This window comes from Marmota monax, unplaced genomic scaffold, assembly GCF_021218885.2.
Source record: "Marmota monax isolate L192 unplaced genomic scaffold, Marmota_monax_Labrador192_F-V1.1 WCK01_AAM20220418_F8-fsc00038, whole genome shotgun sequence".
Classification (NCBI taxonomy): Eukaryota; Metazoa; Chordata; class Mammalia; order Rodentia; family Sciuridae; genus Marmota; species Marmota monax.
Window position 1 is genome coordinate 5863699 of NW_026692498.1, and position 21276 is coordinate 5884974.

Below are 21276 nucleotides of genomic sequence, written 5' to 3' on the forward strand. Positions count from 1 at the left end.
TCAGGCCAGATCCGAGCTGGTGGCTCACAACACCATCTCTTAACCCCATGATGACCTAATCAAATCCTAGTCACGCCATTGTCATTAACAGGACTCAAGCGATCAAGGTCACGGTGCCAAAGGTCAGGGACACAGCATGAACCCAGGTTTGTGTGAGTTTAATACCCTCCCTCTTAAACTCTTAAGGGTCGTGCTTTCTCTCCCAAAGGAATGAATGAATCATTCAGGAGATACTTAAGACGCCCCCGCTGGCCTCTTGGCATTGTGCCAGGTGTGGGCGATCTTCCATCTTCCGGGAACAGGGGGACAGGTCCCTCTCTGCCCGCGCAGTCTGGCAGGAGACACGGCACGCATCAGGAGGGGCTGGGTGTGCGGGGGAAGGCGCCACGTGTTGTGAGCCCAAGTAACGAGGAGAGCAGGCTCGGTGGGCACCTGGAGAAGCCTCTGGGAGGATCTGGGGTCTGGTGGGGAAGGCGGATGAGGATCCCAGACGCAGAGCCAGTGTTCGAGGGCGATCGCGCTTCCTGGACCATCCAAGCTCTGGCCTCTGGATCTGGGAGCAGCCTGTGGACAGAGCCTTCTCAGTAGAGGCCAAACCTGTGCTGGTTGTGGAGAGTGAGCATCCTGGGTCTGGCAGGCAAGACCTTGGGGATCTAGGACAAAGAAAGGACTGCAGGTTCACCCTCACCGATAGGGGACGCCCTGGTTTTCATGACATTTCTTGAACCTGGAGGAGAATGGACAGAGTGCTTTAGGTATGTCCTGGAGCTGGGGAGGGGCTGGGTGCCAGACCAAGGGCTTTCACAGTTTCCATTTAATATCCACATCCACCAGCAGCTTCGGTAGACTGTGCCCATTTTCTAGAGGACAGAGGACACCTGAGTCCTGCAGAATGCCTGGGTTTCCCTTTTGGGAGGGAGTGGGGTGTTACACATACCATCCATATAAAAGGGCAGACTTAATATGATATGTGAAGAGCTTTATAATGTTTTGAACAACCAATAAAAAAAATTAAAAAAAAAAATATATGATATGTGAAGAGCTTTATAATGTTTTGAACAACCAATAAAAAAAATTTAAAAAAAAAAAAAAAGGGCAGACTTGATAAGGGCTTCTGTAGGGTCAAAAAGTGGTAAAGTTGAGGCTGGTCCAATTCTGGTGTGCCCCTGGGGAACTGGAATGAGTGTAAGATGAAATCTTATCCATTTCAAGTTTAAAATCCTCCAATGACCAGAAAAGCAAATGCATGTGCACCAAAGACAGACCAAGAGTGTTCACAGCAGCCTCCAACTGGAGACCACAAACGCCCACCAACAGTTGAAAGTGCAGATGTCCTCTGGTACCTACAGCCACACCCTGGAATACCATGCAGCAAAGAGGAGAAGCAGAATCGTAGCTGCTGATGAGCGGCAGGTGAACCTCACAACCATGACACTGAGAGAGAGAAGGCAGATACTAAAGGACACATGCTGCTCAATTCCATTTTTAGGAGATTCAGAAACAAGCAAAACTACTCTGTTCTGTTAGAAGTCAGGATAATGGTTCTCATGGGATTGGGGTCACAAAGGGGCCCAAAGAAGGTGCTAGGGTTGAGTATGGTTCCAGTGGTCCCCTAAGAGTTCGTATGTTGGAGGTATGGTCTTCAGTGTGGTGATGTAAGGGTGGTGGGACTTTTCCAAAATGGGACCTGGTGGAAGGTCGTTGCCCTTGGAAGGGATAAAGGGGTTGTATGAGACACTGGTGAATTTTCTTGAAAAGGTTGTTATGGAGGAGCAAGACTGTGGTCTCCCAGGTCTCTTTAATTTCCTGTCTTGCCATGCAATCTCTCTGTCTCCCACCATGATGCCATCTGCCATGATGTGACATAGTCAAGAGGCCAAATCAGTGGGGCTACCCAATCTTGATCTTTCAGTCTCTAAAACCATGAGCGAAATAAGCCTCTTTCCTTTATGCACTATCCAGTCTCTGGTATTTCATTAAAGCAACAGAAAATGTACTAAGACAGGGGAATTCTGGGGTGCTGCTCATATCCTGGCTGGGATCTCAGTGCAGGTCTCCCAGGAGATTTTTTAGGAGATTCAGAAACAAGCAAAACTATGTTTGTCGTGTGAAAATTCATGGCATTGAACACTTCTGACTTGTATACTTCTCTTCATGTGTGATATGATTCAACACAATTTATAAAAATACCTCGTGTGTCTGCAGGCTGCACTGGAAATACAAGCCAAAAGCCCTCTGTGGTCCATGAGGCCCTGTGTGATCTGGCCCTTCTGGCCTTGCTCGGCTGTCGCAGCACTGCCCCTCACCCACCAGGCTCCCACCACCTGCTCCTTCTGGCTCTTCTGTCACTTGCCAAGCTATTTTCCACCTCAGGGACTCTCACTTGCTGGTCCCTCTGCCTGGAAAGCATCTTCCTTGCTGTGGCCACGACTGCATCTTCTGTCTTCCATGCTTCACCCACCTTGAGGAGCCTCTCCAGCCCCACTAACGCTTCCCACCAATCACAGTTTAGTTAAAACACAAGCTCTTCTGGGTGCAGTGGCACGTGCCTACAACCCAGCACTCATGAGACAGGCTGGGGGTCATAAGTATGAGGCCAGCCTGGGCAACTTAGCCATTTGCTGTCCTAAAATAAAACAAAAAGGGCTGTCAGTGGGAGAGTACTTGCTAGCATGTGCAAGGACTGGTTTCAATTCAAAGCACCTAAAAATCAAAAACAAAAATAAGAACTTCCAGCTATAATCTGCTATTATGTCTTTGTTTACAGTTCATTTTCTGTTTTTTTTTTAGAGGGGGGGGAGAGAGAGAGAGAATTTTTTAATATATATATATATATTTTTTTTGGCAGACATAACATCTTTGTTTGTATGTGGTGCTGAGGATCGAACCCGGGCCGCACGCATGCCAGGTGAGCGCGCTACTGCTTGAGCCACATCCCCAGCCCCTACAGTTCATTTTCTGTAACCCCCACAAGACTAATAATTGAAAACAACATGGCATCCTTACTATTAGATTAGGGCCAATGGCTTTTTAAAACCAATTTAAGGCATTGATTCCTCACCCCAAAACTTTGGGGAAACACTATTCTTAGCTCCATTTTAAAGTTCAGGCACACAGGGCTCTGAGATGTTATGTAACTTGCTCATGGTCACACAGCTGGGAAGCAATGGAGCCAGGATTTGAACATGCACAGCTTGGCTCCAGAGTACTTACTGTTAAATTTACACTTGGACAGACTTTGTCAATCTTCTCTGTTGTTGTATAGCTGGGGCTGTCCGGGGCATCTGGGATCTGCTGGGATGCAGTTGGAATGCAATGAGTGTTTGCTGGGAGGACATGTGAATGAGTGAGTCGAGGAAGCACTGAAGGATGAGAAGTGGGGTGGGGGTAGCTCGAACCCAAGTGAGTGAGAGGAGAAAAGCCATGGTATCTGGAGTCTCACCAGCAGCTAACAACAGATGGAAGTCCCAAGACAACTGGAATTAACCACAAACCCTGGTCAGGGGCAAGGCCTGGCATGGGCCTGACAGCACTTGGCCTCCCCTGCCAGGCACAGAGACTGTTTCCAGAGGGGCCTCTGCCTGGGGTCCCTGCAGTGTGTAAGCCGCTGGTAGGTGATGCTACCCTTCAGGTACCCAGGCTGCAGGGACCCCAGAGAGGTGATATGAATTAGCTGCCTCTGGCCAGAGGCTCTCCAGACCTTTGGACTCCTAGGATTAGGAAGGTCCCAAGTGACTTAGAATCCAAGCTGTGGCTGTGGGACCAGTCAGCGAAGACCACAGCGCTGGTGACTCATCCTTCTTGAGCTGCCTTTCTGTCCTCAAGCCCTAGGAGCCGGGGCCAGCTGCATCGCTACTTCCTGGCTGTCCTGGTGGCGATGTCCATGGCTGTCCATTGACCTGGAGTGAACCCATATGCACCGCCTCCCAGTGCTATCCTCCTCATTCTCCACTGGCCTCCAGGACAATTGAGACAGGTTCCTGAGGACTGAGGACACCCCAGGTGTGGCATTGCACTGAGGTCTGGCCCCCTGGGGGTGCTTTGTGCAGTCAGCCTTAGGTAAAGATAAACAAAGACATAGAGAAGGGCATGCCAGTCGTGACCACAGGCTGCAGCATTCCGAGACAGGACTGCTGGATCGTGGGCCCCAGGGACACTGCTCTGGCAAGCAGCTGGCTATTTTCCAAGGCCTGGCTTAGCTCATGGGGCTCTGGTCACTTGTCTGCCCTGCATCCCCTGCAGGCTGGACCATTTAACTTTTTTTTTTTTTGTACTAGGGATTGAACTCAGGGGCACTCAACCACTGAGCCACATCCTCAGCCCTTTTTATATTTAGTTTACAGACAGGGTCTCACTGAGTTGCTTAGGGCCTTGCTAAATTGCTGAGGCTGGCTTTGAACTCACGATCCTCATGCATCAGCCTCCTGAGCTGCTGGGATGACGGACCACAGTGCCCAGCTTAATTTTTAGAGAGGCTCAGCCCAGTACTCTGAGGTCAGGCAAATGTGTACTTGAATTCTCACACCAGACAAGTGGCTCTGACTGGAAGCTCTCGTCTACAAGGGGGGATAAAGCTGCCCCCACTCCTCAGGTCGGAGGAATGTTACCTCCCCCGAACATTCCCTCTGAAGTAATAACAACAGAGTTTACACAGCACTTGACGCTGTGTGAGCACTTTCTCTCCCAACTCTTACAACACTTGGTGATCATCCCAGTGTGTGGAAAGGACAATGGAGCTGGGCACAGAGAACTTTCCAGAGCTCGTGGGTGGAGCAGAAGGTTCCTCTGGGGCAGTGTGGGGTACTGGGTGGGGAGTCCTCAGAGCTGTGGGCTCCCTGGGGATGGCTGAATAGGAGTGAGCAGACCCAGGATCCCATGACTGAGACTCACAGTGCTGGAGCCCAGCCTCCCCGTCCTGTCATCAAGCAGGCTCAGGAATAGGGACTGTGGCTCCAAAACAGGCCTGTCCTGCAGACTTTATGTGCCCCTCTCGGTGGATAAAATACACTCCTCTGAGACTCTCCTGATGTTTTTAAAGAAACGCCAGGCTAGTATCTATTATTTATGTGTTTATTTATTTTGGTATCAGGGATTGAACCCAAGGGCACTTAACCATTTGAGCAGCATCCCCAGACCTTTTGATATTTTATTTAGAAGCAGGTTCTCGGTAAATTGCTTAGGACATTGCTAAGTGGCTGAGGCTGGCTTTGAACCTGCAATCCTCCTGCCTCAGCCTCTGGAGCCACTGGGATCACAGGCATGTGCCATCGCTCCCAAGCTCGGATCTAAAGGACTGAAGTTCTCTCTCTTCCAGGAGCCTCTCTGGAAGACTCCAAGTCCACTCATAACGCGGGGAAAAAGCCCTTCCTCCCCCCCTTCCCACACAGCTGCTCTGCCCAGAAGGAGCCACTCGAGCCCCCCCAGCTGTCTGCCAGTCCTTCACAGACCCCCGTCCTCCTGATAGCCTGTGTCTTTATGATATCTTTCTCTAGCCATGAGTTCTTGGGCTTTCCGTGCAAATCCAGCCAGGCCTCTGGCTTCTCTAACCCCCTCTCATCGGCCTCCCGAGGTCCCGAGCCCACTAGGCCAGTGAGGGAGGACGCACAGGCCATGGCCCTCCTAAGTCCCAGTGACTCTGGCCACACTCCTGGGGAGCTCCACAGGCAGGGCCGCTGGCCAGGCCCTTGCAGAGCCTCGCTGTGTTCACCATCTCCCCCCGTCCTGGGAGGGGGAGGCCGTTCCTGGTCTAGGAGGAATGGATCACCAGGCCTGGCTCTGGATCCTGAGCCCTTCTGTCCTGAGACGTCCTTTAACTCACAGGGAAATGTTTGGAAATGGTGGCAGGTGTCACCAGCCAGGGCTGGGCAGCCAATGAGCCTGGAGCCGGCACAGGCCTGGTGAGATGGAGGGGCAGGAGCCCGGGATTGGGGGTGGAACCCAGGGAGGGGCCGGGGGATCTGAGGGCCCATGGGGTTCCGCTGCCCACCTCCAGCTACAGCCCAACGCCCACTGTCTGGACACCCGTGTCCCTCAGGGCCAGAACATCAGCCTTGGAGCCCAGCCTCAGGCAGGGTCCCCAGAGGCCATCCCGCCACCCCCTGCCCACGAGGGAGCTTGGGCTGGAGTGAGCACAGATGTTTCTGGGGCGGAGGTAAAAGTGAGTGAGGTTCCTCTGCTGGGTAAGTCCTAACGATGGTCTCACTTCTTCTAGCCTAGGAGGGAGCAAAACATTTTCCCTGGTCCCAGTGAGCCAGAAATCACTGGTGGACCAGTCTCATCGCATTTTCCCACCTGTCACTCCAGCCTCTCATCCAGCTGCCACATCCCTCAGGCCATATGCTTGAAGCTTCAGGCATAGTCCCTACTCATCATCCCCCAGACACAACCCTTCCTTTCTTCTCTTCCTTCTCCCTCTTTTTTGGAACTGGGTATTAAACCCAGGGGTGCTTAACCCAGAGCTACCTCCTCAGCCCACCCCCACACACACTTTTTTTTTTTTAGCTAAGTTCTCAGTAAATAGCTTAGAGCCTTGCAAAGTTGCTGAGGCTGGCCTCTAACTTGCAATCCTCCTGTCTCAGCCTCACGAATCGCTGGGATTACAGGCGTGTGCTGCCCCACCAGGCATGAAATATTTTCTTGTCTCTAACTTTTGCTCAGTGCAGTTCCTTTTGCCTCTGTCTGCTTCTTTCCAAATGATATAAACTCCTCTTTATCTTTCAAAACCCCATTCGTAACTGCTCCAGCAAGCCAGTCTCAGCCATCTCCCACGTACCTGGCATATTCACACGGTGTCTTCTCTAGAATCATTCACTCTGTGCCTGCCCCTAGTGGATGCCAGGCATTTGAAGACCAGATGTCGTGTCTTTTTTTTTTTTTTCTTTTGGTGCTGGGGATTGAGCCCAGGGGCACTCAACCACTGAGTCACATCCCAGCCCTTTTTATATTTCATTTAGAGACAGGGTCTTGCTAAGTTGCTTAGGGCCTCACTAAGTGGCTGAGGCTGGCTTTAAACTCAAGATCCTCCTGCCTCAGCCTCCTGAGTCACTGGGATTATAGGCGTGCACCACCATGCTGGGCAAATGTCATTTCTCATTCATCTTTCAATCCTTCAGGCCTACCACATAGTAGGTGCTTTGCCAATTAAAAAAAAAAAATCACCGGGCACGGTGGTGCACACCTGTAATCCCAGTGGTTCAGGAGGCTGAGATAGGAGGATGGTGAGTTCAAAGCCAGCCTCAGCAAAGGCAAGGCACTAAGCAACTCAGTGAGACCCTGTCTCTGAATAAAATATAATATAGGGCTAGGATGTGGCCAAGTTCCCCTGAGTTCAACCCCTGGCACCAAAAAAACAAAAAAACAATCAAGAACCCCCATGTGTCAAGTCCGTGCCTTCTGTGTATTGACTCTCAATCCTCCCAGTTGCCCCTTTGATGAGGTTTCCAGTACCAACCCCCAATTCACACATTTGGAATTGGGGGCACCTAGAGGTTACAAAATGTGGCCAAGAATAAACACTAAGGGGTGGCAGAGGTGGGATTCAAGCCCACAGTGAGGAGTGGTCACAACCAGTTACCAGAACAAACAGACCAGGAAGGGAACTGACAGGAGGAGAAAATCAGGGGAAAGGGGGACTTCCTCAGACGGGAGGAAGTGCTCCCCCTCAGAAATGAGGAGAAAAATCCCTCCATCTAAATCCAGCCTTTTAATAAAGAATCCATTCTCCGCCCCCCACACTCTCATTACTGCCTCCCACTCAGGAACTGAGAATTCTGTGTAAAAATAGCAAAGCTGAAGGAGTTTGCAGGAAGCGCTTGCACAGCGCCCCACAGGGCTGTGACCTCTGATGCGGGTGGCTCCAGGGTCCTGTAGAAGCTGAGTGGGAGGGCCCTGAGCGAGGGTGGGGGACAGGGCCCCGGGCAGTTGACCCTTGCAGATGAGGCGCAGTGTCTCCTGGCCGCCTCGCCCAGCCCTGCTTGGCCAGGAGCGCTCACCCTGCTGTGGTCCTCTCTGACCCACGGGCCTTCCTGCTCCTCCATCAGCCAGGTCTGGACCCCAGCCCGCCTCCCTCTGTGCTCCCTCGAGATCTTTCCACCGCGTTGCCCACTTCCTATTTCTAGAACTTCAATCTGTGCCCGGCTCAGGAGAGAGCTCTGATTGGCTGCTTTGGGTCAGCGATCAGCCCTGCTCCAGTCCCCAGTGGCCAGGAGAACAGGGTCATGTGGTTACACATGGCTGCCCTTGAGAAGTAAGGGTGTTGCCCGCTGAAAATACTTGCAAAGGTTGGCGCAGGTGTGTGTGATCGCCTCACCTTCGCTCCTCTGGGCAGTAACGTCCACCTGGGCACTCTGCCTTGTTGTGAACCCCACTCACGCTGTTGGATCTTGTCACTGGCCATTTGAACTGGTTGTCTCCTGTCCCTGTGCACAGCACACGCTGGGACCCCAGTATGCCCAGCACACCGACGTGACCCCTGTCCCTAGTTCAAGGCCTTCACCCTGTACCTTTCTTCAGGGCCATGCACAACCTGTGTTTGCACACGTGATTTAATGCACACTTTTTGCTGTCTTGAAATTCTCACTCCGTTTTCAACAAGACAGTGTCTTCCTTTTGCACTCGGCCCTGCAAACTATGTGGCTGGCCTTGCTTCTTTCCTTGACCCGCCTTGAGTCTGTGTTAGTTGATGGGGTTACTGCAACAAAATTCCCCACACCGCGGCTTAAACAGCAGCAGTGGATTTTCTCACAGTTGTGGAGGCTAAAGTTCAGGGTCAAGATGCCACCAGGGTTGGTTTCTGGTGAGGCCTCTTTTCCTGGCTTGTAGACAGCTCCCTGTTGTGTCCTCACATGGCCTTTTTGGATTACTGGTGTCTCTTCCTCTTTAGGGCCCCACTCTTGAGACCTCACTTAATCCCTAGAAACCCTATTTCCAGGTACAATTATCCCTCAGTGTTTGGGAGATTCCTCCAACACACCCACTCGGGTATCAGAACTTGTTGGTACTCAAGACCCCTGTACAAAATGGCTTTATATTTGCAATAACCAGCACGCATCCTCCTGAGGTAGCATAAAATAAATAAATAAGTGGAAAGGAGACACAAAGGAAGAACAAGTAAAAAGATTTTAATCTGGAAGTTCTGCATACTTTTCCAGGCCACTCAGCCCTAAGCAAGTCTCTCTTCCTGGCCCTTTACTCCTAAATTCCTGAAAAATCTGTAATTGAGGAGGCTGAGGCAGGAGGATCACAAGTTCAAAGCCAGCCTCAGCAATTTAGTGAGGCTCGGTGCAACTTAGTGAGATCCTGTCTCAAAATAAAAAATAAAAAGGGCTGGGAATGCGGTCAGTGGTTAAGTGCCCCTGGGCTCAAACAAACAAACAAACAAAAAACTATAAACTTACTCATACTGTTAATTAATCCCCCAATAAATCAATCAAGCAAAGAAAGATGCAATATTTTGAGAAACTTATAATTTAGTGTTATCATTGATCAGATGATGGAGACCACATCAGCCTGAGGATCCTGAGACTGACCAGATCTTCAGAGCCCATCTTGAGATCACCAGACTGATGCCATCCCTATACACCTTCCCATACCCAACCCTCTCCAAGTTTCCCTTAAAAGAGAAACAAGGAACCCCAAAACCATGTATCTACTCTTGAGAAGGCCCCCATTCTCCCTTGAATTGTTTATTTCTTGCTTTACCCGCCAAAGGTGTCTCTGTCCTGAGGTGGTCCACATTCTCCCTTATATATAGATCTACTTCTGGGCTGGGGTTGTAGCTCAGTGGTAGAGCACTTGCCTAGCACGTGTGAGCCCTAGGTTTGATACTCAGCACCACATAAAGATAAATAAATAAAATAAAGGTATTGTATCCATCTACAACTACAAAAATATATATAGAGAGATCTACGTCCCAAAATAAACTTCTGTCTGTGCCTCCACTGGAGCTTGCTGAAGTTCTTTTCTGTCACATAAATGCAAGACCCCATTGGTCCTGAGTGGAGTCCCCCTTCTCTCCAGGAATGTCTTGGACCTTTCCCTGAAGACACCTCTTCTCCCGTGTGTGTTTGTTTGTGTGTGTGTGTGTGTGTGTGTGTTTTGGTACCAAGGATTGAACTCAGGGGCACTCCACCACTGAGCCACATCTCCAGCCCTATTCTGTATTTTATCTAGAGACAGAGTCTTTACTGAGTTGCTCAGGGCCTCACTGTTGCTGAGGCTGGCTTTGAATTCACAATTCTCCTGCCTTGGCTTCCCAAACTGTTGGGATTACAGGATACGCCACCATGCCTGGCTTCCTGTGTTCTTTAAATCCTATCCACGTTACTTATACTACCTAATGCACTACGAATGTATGTGAAGAGCTATTTTCCTGTATTCTTGGGGGTAATGACAGTAAACAGAAGCCCATGCGTGCACGGTACAGCAAACCACCCCCCCCATATTGTTGATTGAATCCACAGATGAACACACAGAAATGGAGGATGGATTTATGGTCATATTGAGACACAGCTTGGACATATGAATTTGCTGGTGGAGGAGAGGACACCATTCAGTCCGAACGCTGACCTCGCTCCTTGTGCCCACGCCTTGGATCTGCCAGGTGGCAGTGCCATGGGTCTGACTTCTGGTTGCCTGGCTTTGGCTTCGTCACCCTGTCTTCCCAGGCTGTGGTGGCCCTTGTCTGACAGTCCTCCAGGGCCAGCGCTTTCCACTGGACAGGAGCTGTCATGACCTCAGGGACTCTGCTTGACTCATACTCAACTCTCAGGACTTGCCCAAGACCCCTCTCCCTCCCCACGCCCCAGGGCTGGGAGAGCTCCCTCCTGTCCCGTTACCACTCCTGCCCACCCTGTCACAGTGGCTAATTTTGTGCCTGTTGGACCCACTGGTTCCCTTATGATGATAGCAACATTCATTTAAAAATCTTAAGTTACCGTCGCCCATGGTCATCCGTGGGGAATTATTCTAGAACCTCTCCCGAGATACCAAACCCTTGGAGGCTCAAAATCCCTGCTGCACAATGCTGTAGTACCTGCCTGCAGCCCCCGCGTGTCCTCCTGTAAGCCCTAAGCGTCACTAGATTACTTGTAACAAGCAGATGCTATGGAAATAGTTGTCACACTGGAAATAGTTGTTACACGGTATTGTTTAGGGAACAATAACAAGAAGAAAAGAAATCTGTATGTGCTCCATACTGATGCGATTTTTTCCCCCAAATATCCTTTTGACCCGTAGTTGGTTGAATCTGCAGACGCAGAAGCTGCAGACATGGAGGGCTGACTGCCTCATTGTGCCCCAAACCAAACAAATGACTTACTACGTTTAAGATTTTTAAGCACAAAAATTGGTGTGAAAAGTATAACTCTTCTAATTTTCTAATAACTGAACGTAGCCTGCTAGACTGAAATTCTGCTTAATGGAAGCAAAATTTCTAATAATGACCATTTAATGTCACTTTCTTTTTACACTTAGACTAGCATCTTTGAGAAAGACTTTCTTGTATTTTTGACTCGTGCTAATAAATCTACTGCACTTTGAAACCCAGCACAACATCTGATCCATAATTATGTAGCAAAAACTTAAAAAAAAAAAAAACAATGTGATGCACTTTGACATCTTCCCCTCCCTCCCTTCCTTCTTTCCTTCCTTCCTTCCGTACTGGAGATTGAGCCTAGGAGGACTTTACCACGGAGCCACATTCCCAGGCCTTTTAATTTGTTATTTTAAGACAGGGTCTCACTAAGTTGCTGAGGGTCTCACTAAGTTGCTGAGGCTGGTCCTGAACTTGTGATCTTCCTGACTCAGCCTCTTGAGAGGCTGGAATTAAAGGCAGTGCCTCGGTGTCTGGCCGCTCAGTTCTATTTCTAATTTCTCTCTTATTCTGTGCTGTTTTGTTGGATTTTATTCTATTCTGTCAACCCACTGAATCAGAAGCCTCTGATGGGTCCTGAACCCAGTTTCTCCCTCTGTCCGTTGCTTATCTCAGGGCAGATCGGAGCAGTGGACTGTGACTCCGGCATCAGGAAGGGGCGCCCGGTTCCCACACCCCTTTCTGTCCTGCCCTGAGGGGGTCTTGCGCCTCAACTCTGGGCAGGGGCCTCAATCCCTACTGCGTCCACTCTTGCTGACCAGGGCCTGACCAGGCCTTGTCAGCAGGCCACATTAAGGCGGGCAGCACCCTCCTTTCCTGGCACCAGGTCCTCTCTTGGCCTGAGCCCCTGTCCTTGGGAGGCTCTTCCATCTTCTTGGGATGCAGAGATGGTGGTGGGGAGCCCCCTGAGGCTCTGGGTTTACCCCATGCCCTGCTAAGTTTCCCCCCGGAGACTCGCAGGTGCTAATGTTCCTGGGGCGTGGACTGGGGAGGGGGGCCTGGGAAATGTGGGGTGGGGACTAGCATCAGGTCACCCAGCAGCTGGATGCAGGGAAAGGTAGCCATCCCCCCAACACCTTCTTGACTCCTGGGCGGCTGCTGAGTCCTCTGTGAGTGCTCCATGGCCCACAGACTTTCATCACTCTCCCTGGGAGGGCCCCGTGGTGGAGGCTTCTCCAGCTGGAAGCTTGTTCTCAATGCCAGAGTTTCTGTTTGGGGCTCTAGAAAAGTCTCATTTGAAACCCAAAGTTGAATGAAGACCTCTGATTCTCCTATGTCCACCCTCCTGGGGTCAGTGCTGGGGAAGCTAGGCGGACTAGGAGGAGGGTGCAGGTGCCAGGGGTGGGGCCAGCTGCAGGGGAGAGTTAAATGAAAGGGAAACCAGAACCAGCCAGGGCATCAGAGGCAGCTCTTCTACCAGCTGGGTGAAGCCCCGCCCACTCCCTCACCGCCCTCTGCACACAACCCAGGTCACTGCGCTGTGCAATTATTTGCATTTATGTCCATGCCTGCAGATTTGTGTGGCTCCAGCCCTCTGTGCCTGCAGTTCCACATCCAAGGGTCCAGCCAACCACAGATCAGAACTGTCACCTTGCCACTGACAGGCACCTCTTGGGTACAGATTTTTTTTTCTTGTCATTATTCCCTAAACAGTACAGGAGAACAACTGTTTCCATTGTGTTAAGTATACAGCAATCCAGAGGTGACTTAAAGTACCTGGGTGGAGGTGTGTAAATTACTGCCATTGCTAAGCCATTTTATATAAGGAACTTCCATCTGGATGTTGTTATCTGCTGGGGATCCTGGGGCCACTGAATAAGGGATGACCGTACAGTTGATTTTTGTATATGATCTTGTGTCCTGATGAACTCCTTAGTTCTAATAGATGTTGGCGTCTGTAGAGGAGCCTAGAAGCAATCACCCTTGGATACCAAGGGACAACTGGGTATGCGTGTAGAGATCTCTCTCTGAGTGTTCAAACCCTCACTCGGTCGTTTACTAACTATGCAATCTCAGGAAAGTTACTTAACCTCTCTGTGCCTCAGTTTTTTCGCCTGTAAAAACGAGGATAATAGATTAACCCAGAGAGTGGTGAAAGGTCCATTTCAGGAGGCGCTGCCCTTGGCCCTGCAGGCCACCTGGGTATCTTTACTCTAGTCTCCTGTTGATGCACCAAGGTTGCTTCTGATTTCTGTTATTACAAATAACGCTGTAACCAACACCCTGGGCACATGCAATTTTTTTTTTAATTTTTAATATTTATTTATTTTTAGTTATCGGCAGACATAACATCTTTGTTTGTATGTGGTGCCGAGGATCGAACCCGGGCCGCACGCATGCCAGGCGAGCGCGCTACCACTTGAGCCACATCCCCAGCCCCGGGCACATGCAATTTTATCTTGAAAGTTATGGCCAAATTTTCACCTCCAAAGTTATGCCCATCGCCACTCCTGCCTATGCTCCCCGGTTCCCTAAGCACCTGGATGCCAGCAATATGCTCCAATTTTGCCAATCAGATAGGTTAAAAAATTATGCTTTGATGTTGATTGGGTTGTTTCTTTGGTTACAGAGCTTGTCCATCTCTTCAGGGGTGCATTATGTTCTTCTTCTGTTCATTTTCCTAATGGGCTTTTTTTTTTAAATTGAGTTATAGGAGTGCTCATTCTTTTCTTTGTTTTTTATATGTAAATTTCTTTATTGTTCACATGGAAAATATTGGTTAACTGAGTTACCAATATAGTTTTAAAGTTGGAAAATTAGATTATCCCATATATACTAGATCAAGAAACATCAGATTTGTTAATATCATCATCAAATTCATCAGAGAAGTCTTCATGTGTTAGGAGAGTTCAGGCACATGATGGGAGACACAAGTTTTCCAAAACTCTCATTTCACTTAAAAGTTGAATTTTTATCATGGGCATGTGTACTGTCAGCTATTTTCTTTTTCTTTTTTTTTTTTAATTGCTTTATTTTTTTGAACTTCTTCTGTATTTTTTAAAAAACATTTTCTAGTTGTACATGGATGCAGCATCTTTTTATGTGGTGCTGAGGATGGAACCCAGTGCCCCCTACATGGGAGGCAAGCACTTTACCACTGAGCCACACCCCAGCCCTCCAGTCCTTTCTTGTGTTTTATTTAGAGACAGGGTCTCACTGAGTTGCTTAGTGTCTGCTAAGTTGCTGAGCCTGGCTTTGAAGTCATAATCCTCTTGCCTCAGCCTCCAGAGCCACTGGATTACAGGCATGTGCCACTGAGCCTGGCTGTTTTCTTTTTAAATACTCTTTAAGTTAAAATAGCTCGAGATTCACAGAAAAGTTGGGAAGACAGTGCATAGTTCCATACCCTGCCCTGTTCCTGTTAACCCCTCCCACCCGAGCGTGGTACACTTGTCACAACTAATGAGCAAGCATGGAGATGTGACTGCTGCATCCCAGGCTTTATTCTGATGTCCTCGGTTTTTACCTGAGGTCCTTCTTCTGTCCCAGGACATTACATCACAAACTTATCATGTCTCTAAGGCTCCTCTTCATTGTGACAGTTTCTCAGACTTTCCTTTTTAAAATTTGTTTATGAACTTGACAGTTTTTAATGTCTTTAAATAGCTTTTATTTGGTGTGTGTGTGGTGGTTGGGGGATGGAACCCAGGGGCACTTAACCACTGAGCCACATCCCCAGCCATTTTTGGATTGTATTTGGAGACAGGGTTTTGCTGAGTTCCTTAGGGCCTCGCTAAGTTGCTGAGGCTGGCTTTGAACTCATGATCCTCCTGCCTCGGCCTCTCAAAATGTTAGGATTATAGACATGTGCCACCACGGCTGTCCCTCAGCTGGGGTCTGTCTGATGTCTTTCTCATGATTAAGAGAAGGAGGAAGATCACAGAGGAAAAGTGCCATTAACTGTTGATATTGACCTTGATCACCTGATAGAATTTATCAGGCTTCTCCATTACAAGTTTTTTTTTTTTTTTGGTACTGCACATTGAACCCAGGGTGCTTCACCACTGAGCTACGTCCCCAGGTCTCTTATTTTTTTTTTTAATTTTTAATATTTATTTTTTAGTTTTCGGCGGGCACAACATCTTTGTTTGTATGTGGTGCTGAGGATCGAACCCGGGCCAGGCGAGCGCGCTACCGCTTGAGCCACATCCCCAGCCCCTTAATTTTTTTTTTTTTTTGAGACAGAATCTAAGTTGCTGAGGCTGGTCTCAAACTTGCGATCCTCCTGCCTCAGCCTCCCAAGTTGTGGCTGTGTGTGCCACGTGCCCAGCTCTGTTTTATCGTTTAATTATGTTATGGTGTCATTGGTACAGCAGTCTGATATGTTCAGTCTCTTTGGAGCTGGATCTCTGTACCTTAGGGACAGCAAGTGACAGCAGTGGCAGACCCTCTATAGTGAGAGCTCCTAGAACACGGAGCCCTGTGCCGAGAGCCTCCGTGCATCCCCTCCCAGCTCCTCAGGATGACCCATGACCTTGGTCCTGTTATTGTCTCCATTCATAGATGAGAAAGGAGAGTCTTCCAGCCATCAGACACACCAGACCTGGCAAGAGACAGACTCAGATTCACAGCCCCGTGTGTGGGACCCTGGACATAACTGCTTATGCACAGAGCTGCAGTCCAGAGACGCTGGCCGAGTCCGCTCAGCAAGGCGGTGGCTCTGCTGCGCCCTCCCTCTGGCCAGGCCACTGAGTCTGTGGTTGTTGCTCGCCTACCCTGTCCCCACCTCAAGCTGCCCACGCCTGATCTTCCTCCAGCCAGTGTCCTTTGGCCACCATGGCTTCTAGCACCCACAGGGGAAGTGACCCAGACTTCCCAGTAAATAAACACCACCCACAGACTTCCAAATATACAGGATCACTGTTTCCTCCCACCACGGCTGGGACTGGCCGGAACCCCAGACATCCCCGCTGGCTCCTGTGGCCATGAGTTCCGGGAACTGAGTTCTTACTGGGACAGCATGTGCCCTCTGTGTGCGATGGAGGCGAAATCTGAACTGGGACGCGATCATCAACAACAACAAATTAGTAATCTGCAATCCCTGTTTGGAGACCGGGAGATATTTAATTTTTTCCTGCAGTGCTGAGGATGGAACCCAGGGCCTTGCACGTGCTACACAAGTGCTCTGCCACTGGGCTCCGTCCCCAGCCCAGACGCATTTTATAAAATGGTTGTTAGCAAGGTCTTTGTCAGACAGAGCCCTTTGGGAGTCGTCTAACAAGGTTGTTGCCAGCACCCTGTACCCCAAGCCTCGTATCCAGGGAGGCTGGGTGCGGTGGTGCATGCCTGTAATTCCAGTGGCTTGGGAGGCTGAGGCAGGAGGATCATGAGTTTAAAGGCAGCCTCAGCAACTTAGCGAGGCCCTAAGCAATTCAGTGAGATCCTGTTTCTAAATAAAATATATATTTTATTATATATATTATATATATGGCTGGGGATATGGCTCAGTGTTTAAGCACCCCTGGTTCAATTCCTGGTGCCAAAATTAGGCACCTTGGGTCTATCCAGTACTGTCCCCCGGCTTCAGCAGCGTTAGCTCAGGGTTGGTCCTGTTTGTCTATATTCTCATCCATTTCCTTCACCTCCCAAGCAAATCCCAGACACTGCGTCATGCCATCCACAAAATGCAAAAGGAACCTAAAAGATAAGGAAAGTTTTATTAATGTAACTATTACAGTCGCCCCTCAGTGTCTTTGGGGGATTTGTTCCAGAACCCCCAGCAGAGAGCTAAGTCTGAGGATGCCCAGTCCCTTATGTAACATGGCCTAGTATCTGCGTAGAACCCAAGAACTTCCTCCTGTATCCTTCAGTTCTAGATCATGTACAGTGCCTAATGCAATACAAATGCTATGCGAATTGCTGTTATACTGCCCTGTTTAGGGAACAGTGATTAGAAAGAAAAGTCTAGATGCAATTTTATGGTGCTGCTGTTGGAACCCAGGGCATCATGCACTCTAGGCGCTCCACCTCTGAGCCACACCCACAGCCCTCCCCAATATGTTAACCCCCCAGTTGTCGAATCTATAGGTGCAAAATCCATGGACCCAGTGCTGGATTTTCACCCCTAAGAAAGAATACTCATATGATATCAAATATCTGGTAAGTGTTCAAAGTCCCAAGTGTTTCATGGTTCAGAAGTATTTTCTCTTTCTTTGTTTCCTTCCTTCCCTCTCATTTTGTTTGATTAGTGTCCAAATAAAGTTAATGCATTGTGACTGGTTAATTTTTCACATTTCTTAGGATTTCCCAGTCCATCTTTTTTTTTTCTTGGCAATTTATTTGTGGATAAACACTGGGGATGGCCCCCACCACCTGCATCTGGCTGATTGCCATCCCCTGGTGTAGTTGAACATGCTCTCTGTCCCCAGGGTCCTTGTAAATTGGGAGCTGGATCTGAAAGCTTGATAAAATACAGCTGTGAATTTGGGGGGCAAGAGTATGTCACGATGGAGCTGTTTCTCCATTGGGAGGGGCACACTCTGCTCGCCTCTCCTTAGTGATGTGATCAGATTGCTTTTTCTTTTCTTTTCTTTTCTTTTTTTTTAAACTTATTTTGAAGTCAGGTGCAGTGGTGCAGGCTGTAATCCAGGTGGCTCCGGAGGCTGAGGCAGGAGGATCACAAGTTCAAGGCCAGCCTCAGCAATTTAGCAAGGTTCTAAGCAACTAGTGAGACCCTGTCTCGAAATAAAATATAAAATGGGTTGGGGATGTTGCTCAGTGGTTAAGCACCCCTGGGTTCAATCCCTCACACCAAAAAACAAAAACAAAAATCCTGTTTTGAAAAATGTTCAACCTATAAAAAGTTGTGAGGACTGTACAATGAACTCTGGCTAATCTTCACCTTGAGTCACCGACTGTTCCCACATGTGCTTTCCAGTGTGCATGCTTTTACATACATATATATAATTAAATACATGCCTATGTGCAAAATTTTTTCCCATATCATTTGAGAACAGGTTGCAAATACCATGATACCGTGTCCTTCCACCCTGAGCTACTTTGTTCACACGCATCTGAGAGGTCTCCTCCATGACCCTCGGGTTCAGGAAGAATTGCAGTGACATACTCTATCATGAATATCTAGATCACCTTCCAAGTCTGCCAATCAATCTGTGTTGCTTTTTTTTTTTTTAATATATATTTAGTTGTCAATGGGTCTTTATATTTATTTATTTATTCATATGCAGTGCTGAGAATCGAACTCAGTGCCCCACACATGCTAGGCAAGTGCTCTACCACTGAGCCCCAGCCCCAGGCCCCTGGGTTACTTTTTGAAATGATTTTAGAAGACTTATTTCCAAGACATCTATTCCTAGTAGTCCCGAGGTCATAACCTCATAAGTAATTTATAAATCTATTCCATTTATTTTTCATTTCATTTTTATTTTTATCAAAGCTTCGTTTTAAAAATCAAATGGCCAGGGCTGGGATGTGGCTCAAGCGGTAGCGCGCTCGCCTGGCATGCTTGTGGCCCAGGTTCGAGCCTCAGCACCACATACAAACAAAGATGTTGTGTCCGCCGAGAACTAAAAATTAAAATTCTCTCTCTCTCTCTCTCTCTCTCTCTCTTAAAAAAAAAAATCAAATGGCCTAAGATCTGTGGCCCTTGGCCTTATCCCACTGCACCCCCAGGGGAGGCCTTGCACCTCCTGTTTCCTTGGGATTTACCTCCACAATCCTAGATCACATGCCTGCATTGCGAGTCCTTGGGTCTGCATATTAGAACTTCACCTGAGACTCCCGACTCTGAGAGGTGAAGATTTAGCTCTCCTGTTTCCACACTGCCCCCAACATATGGATCTTCTGTCTCTGCCCTCTTAATAGTTACGACATGATTCGGGGGATAATAAAGTCATTAATTATATTATTTTGACTTTGCAAATATTGCTTGTAACCAAGTCGCTCAGTGCTCTGCATGTCCAAGTCCTTTCTTGGGCATCTTTTCTTTGGTTTGCAGCAGTACAGGGCTGAGGCTTGGTTGCTCAGGGCTCCCAGGTCCTTCCAGAGCAGAAGTTGGCACTCATTTGCTGAGCGGATGAATGATGCTTGCTTAGGGTCAGGGTCAGGAAGACACATGCTGGGAAATTCAAAAGACTGCAGAGGGAAGCCCAGTTCTCAGGTTCTCCCTGCCTAGTGCAGGGCCATGAGCTCTGAGTCTGGATGCATTTGAAGAGGGGTGGACAGGTCAGCGGGGGGGGGGGGCGGGGGGCAGGGGGGGATGTAGTGGACAGGAAGAGTCTGACACGGAGGTGCCCGGCTCTGCTGGGCTGGGACTGGAGTCGCCATAATGAGGTGGGGATCATTGGGCCAGAAGAACAGAGAAGAGCTTGGGACATTTGGGATCCAAAGTTCCTCTTAGACATTCAGGTGGGGGTGATGCATAAGAGGAGTATGGAAGGGTGGGGACTGTGACCTCAGGCCTTTTATTCTATGTCCTGTAACAGCTTCTCCTTTTCTTTGTAGAATCCACTCTGCCGCCAAGGGACTCAACTCGGACCTGACCACTGAGAGCCTCCTGTTGTCTCTGTCAGAGAAATTGGTTCAGAAACAGGCACGGGACCTCTTCTGAACTGGTGTCTGTGCTCCAGGAGGTGACATGTGGAGCAAGGAGGGGGGGGGTTGGCTCCAGGGGGAGTGAGAACAGAAGTAGGCGGGGAGGGGCAAGGCCGGGCGGGGCCCCAACAGCAGGCCAACCCCGTGCTGCCATAGTAGGGGCAGGGGCCCCCCGAGGCCCGCAGCCGGCTGCCCTGCCCACCATCAGGCCGCGGCCTTCGGCTGGGGAGGGAGGCCTGAGCGTTCCTCGGCCCGGGCGCCCCAGGGGAGGTGGAATCTGGGCAGCAGGAAGGAAGGCGGCGGAGGCACGTCGGGGTTCCAGGTGGGCTGGGGTAGGGGCGCCCAGCCCGGGTCACCTCACTGTGCGTGGCCCAGCCAAGCCCACCTCCCTCTGGGTCTTGAGACCGTGTCTGTAAAACAGGAACAGGTCTGTGGTCCCTCCCACTGGGCCTCTCTGCCTGTCCTCGTCTTCTGGAGTGGCCGCCATCCTGCCAGGCTCCCTGGGGTTTCCCAGGTGAAGCTCAAGCTCTCGTGATCCCGGAAGTCCCACCCCTTGTCTTCCCTGTTATCCCCCAGTGAGAGTTGTGCCACTCCTGTTCTTCCACGGTCCTGCTGTCCCTGGCCGGCTCTGTGCACCCCACTGGTCACACCCTGCCCAACTCCCCCACTGGGGTGAGCCCCCCACTCCCTCTGCTGCCCCCTCCTCAGGCAGCCTCCTCGGGTCTCCCACATCCTAATGCCAACTGTGCCCTCCTCAGGGCACATCTGCACCCTGAGCAGCTGCAGGGTGGGGATTCGTTCTCAGGGCTGTCACCTGGCTGGGCTTTGGGGAGAGGATTCTGCCTCATCCTTTCTGAAGCTCTCTGAGTGACACTTGCCCAAAGACGCTTGGATCTACTGCTTGTGCCTGGGACTCAGAGAAGGGAGACATGGCCAGGCTGGGAGGGGCCTGGAGGGCCGGCGGCAGGCAGCCGCAGGGGGAAGGAGGCAAGGTGAGGAGTGGGTGGGTGACTTCCTCCTGCTCCCGTTCCCACTTGGGCACTGAGTGAGACCACCTCCTGGGAGGCCCCAGGGCCACCATCTGGTCTGAGGCTGAGCCCACTTTCCTGGATCCCGATGGCCCCTCTCTGCCGCCCACAGCCCTGCCAAGGCCAGGCGCAGCCAAGGTGAGCTGAGGACACGCTGGGCTCCCGGTGCCAGGCCTCCCCAGTCTCCCATTGAGCCTGCGCTTGCCTGAGCTGGCTCCGAGCTCGGCACAGCATGTGCCTTGGCCTGTCTCATCCCCCAGACTCCTCGAGCCAGCGGCTATTATTAACACCCCCATTTTCCAGAGGAGGCCACTGAGGTTCAGA

General features: G+C 50.0%; 1 long non-coding RNA gene across 1 annotated transcript in view; it reads left to right on the forward strand.

Moving 5' to 3' along the window:
• LOC124093021 (uncharacterized) overlaps window positions 1-21276 on the forward strand; it is a 31479-nt gene that overhangs the window by 408 nt on the left and 9795 nt on the right. The window contains exons 2-4 of the long non-coding RNA XR_006851826.2: window positions 92-146; window positions 2849-2908; window positions 19835-19962. This is a non-coding gene — a long non-coding RNA (uncharacterized LOC124093021). The remainder of the gene's footprint in view (window positions 1-91; window positions 147-2848; window positions 2909-19834; window positions 19963-21276) is intronic.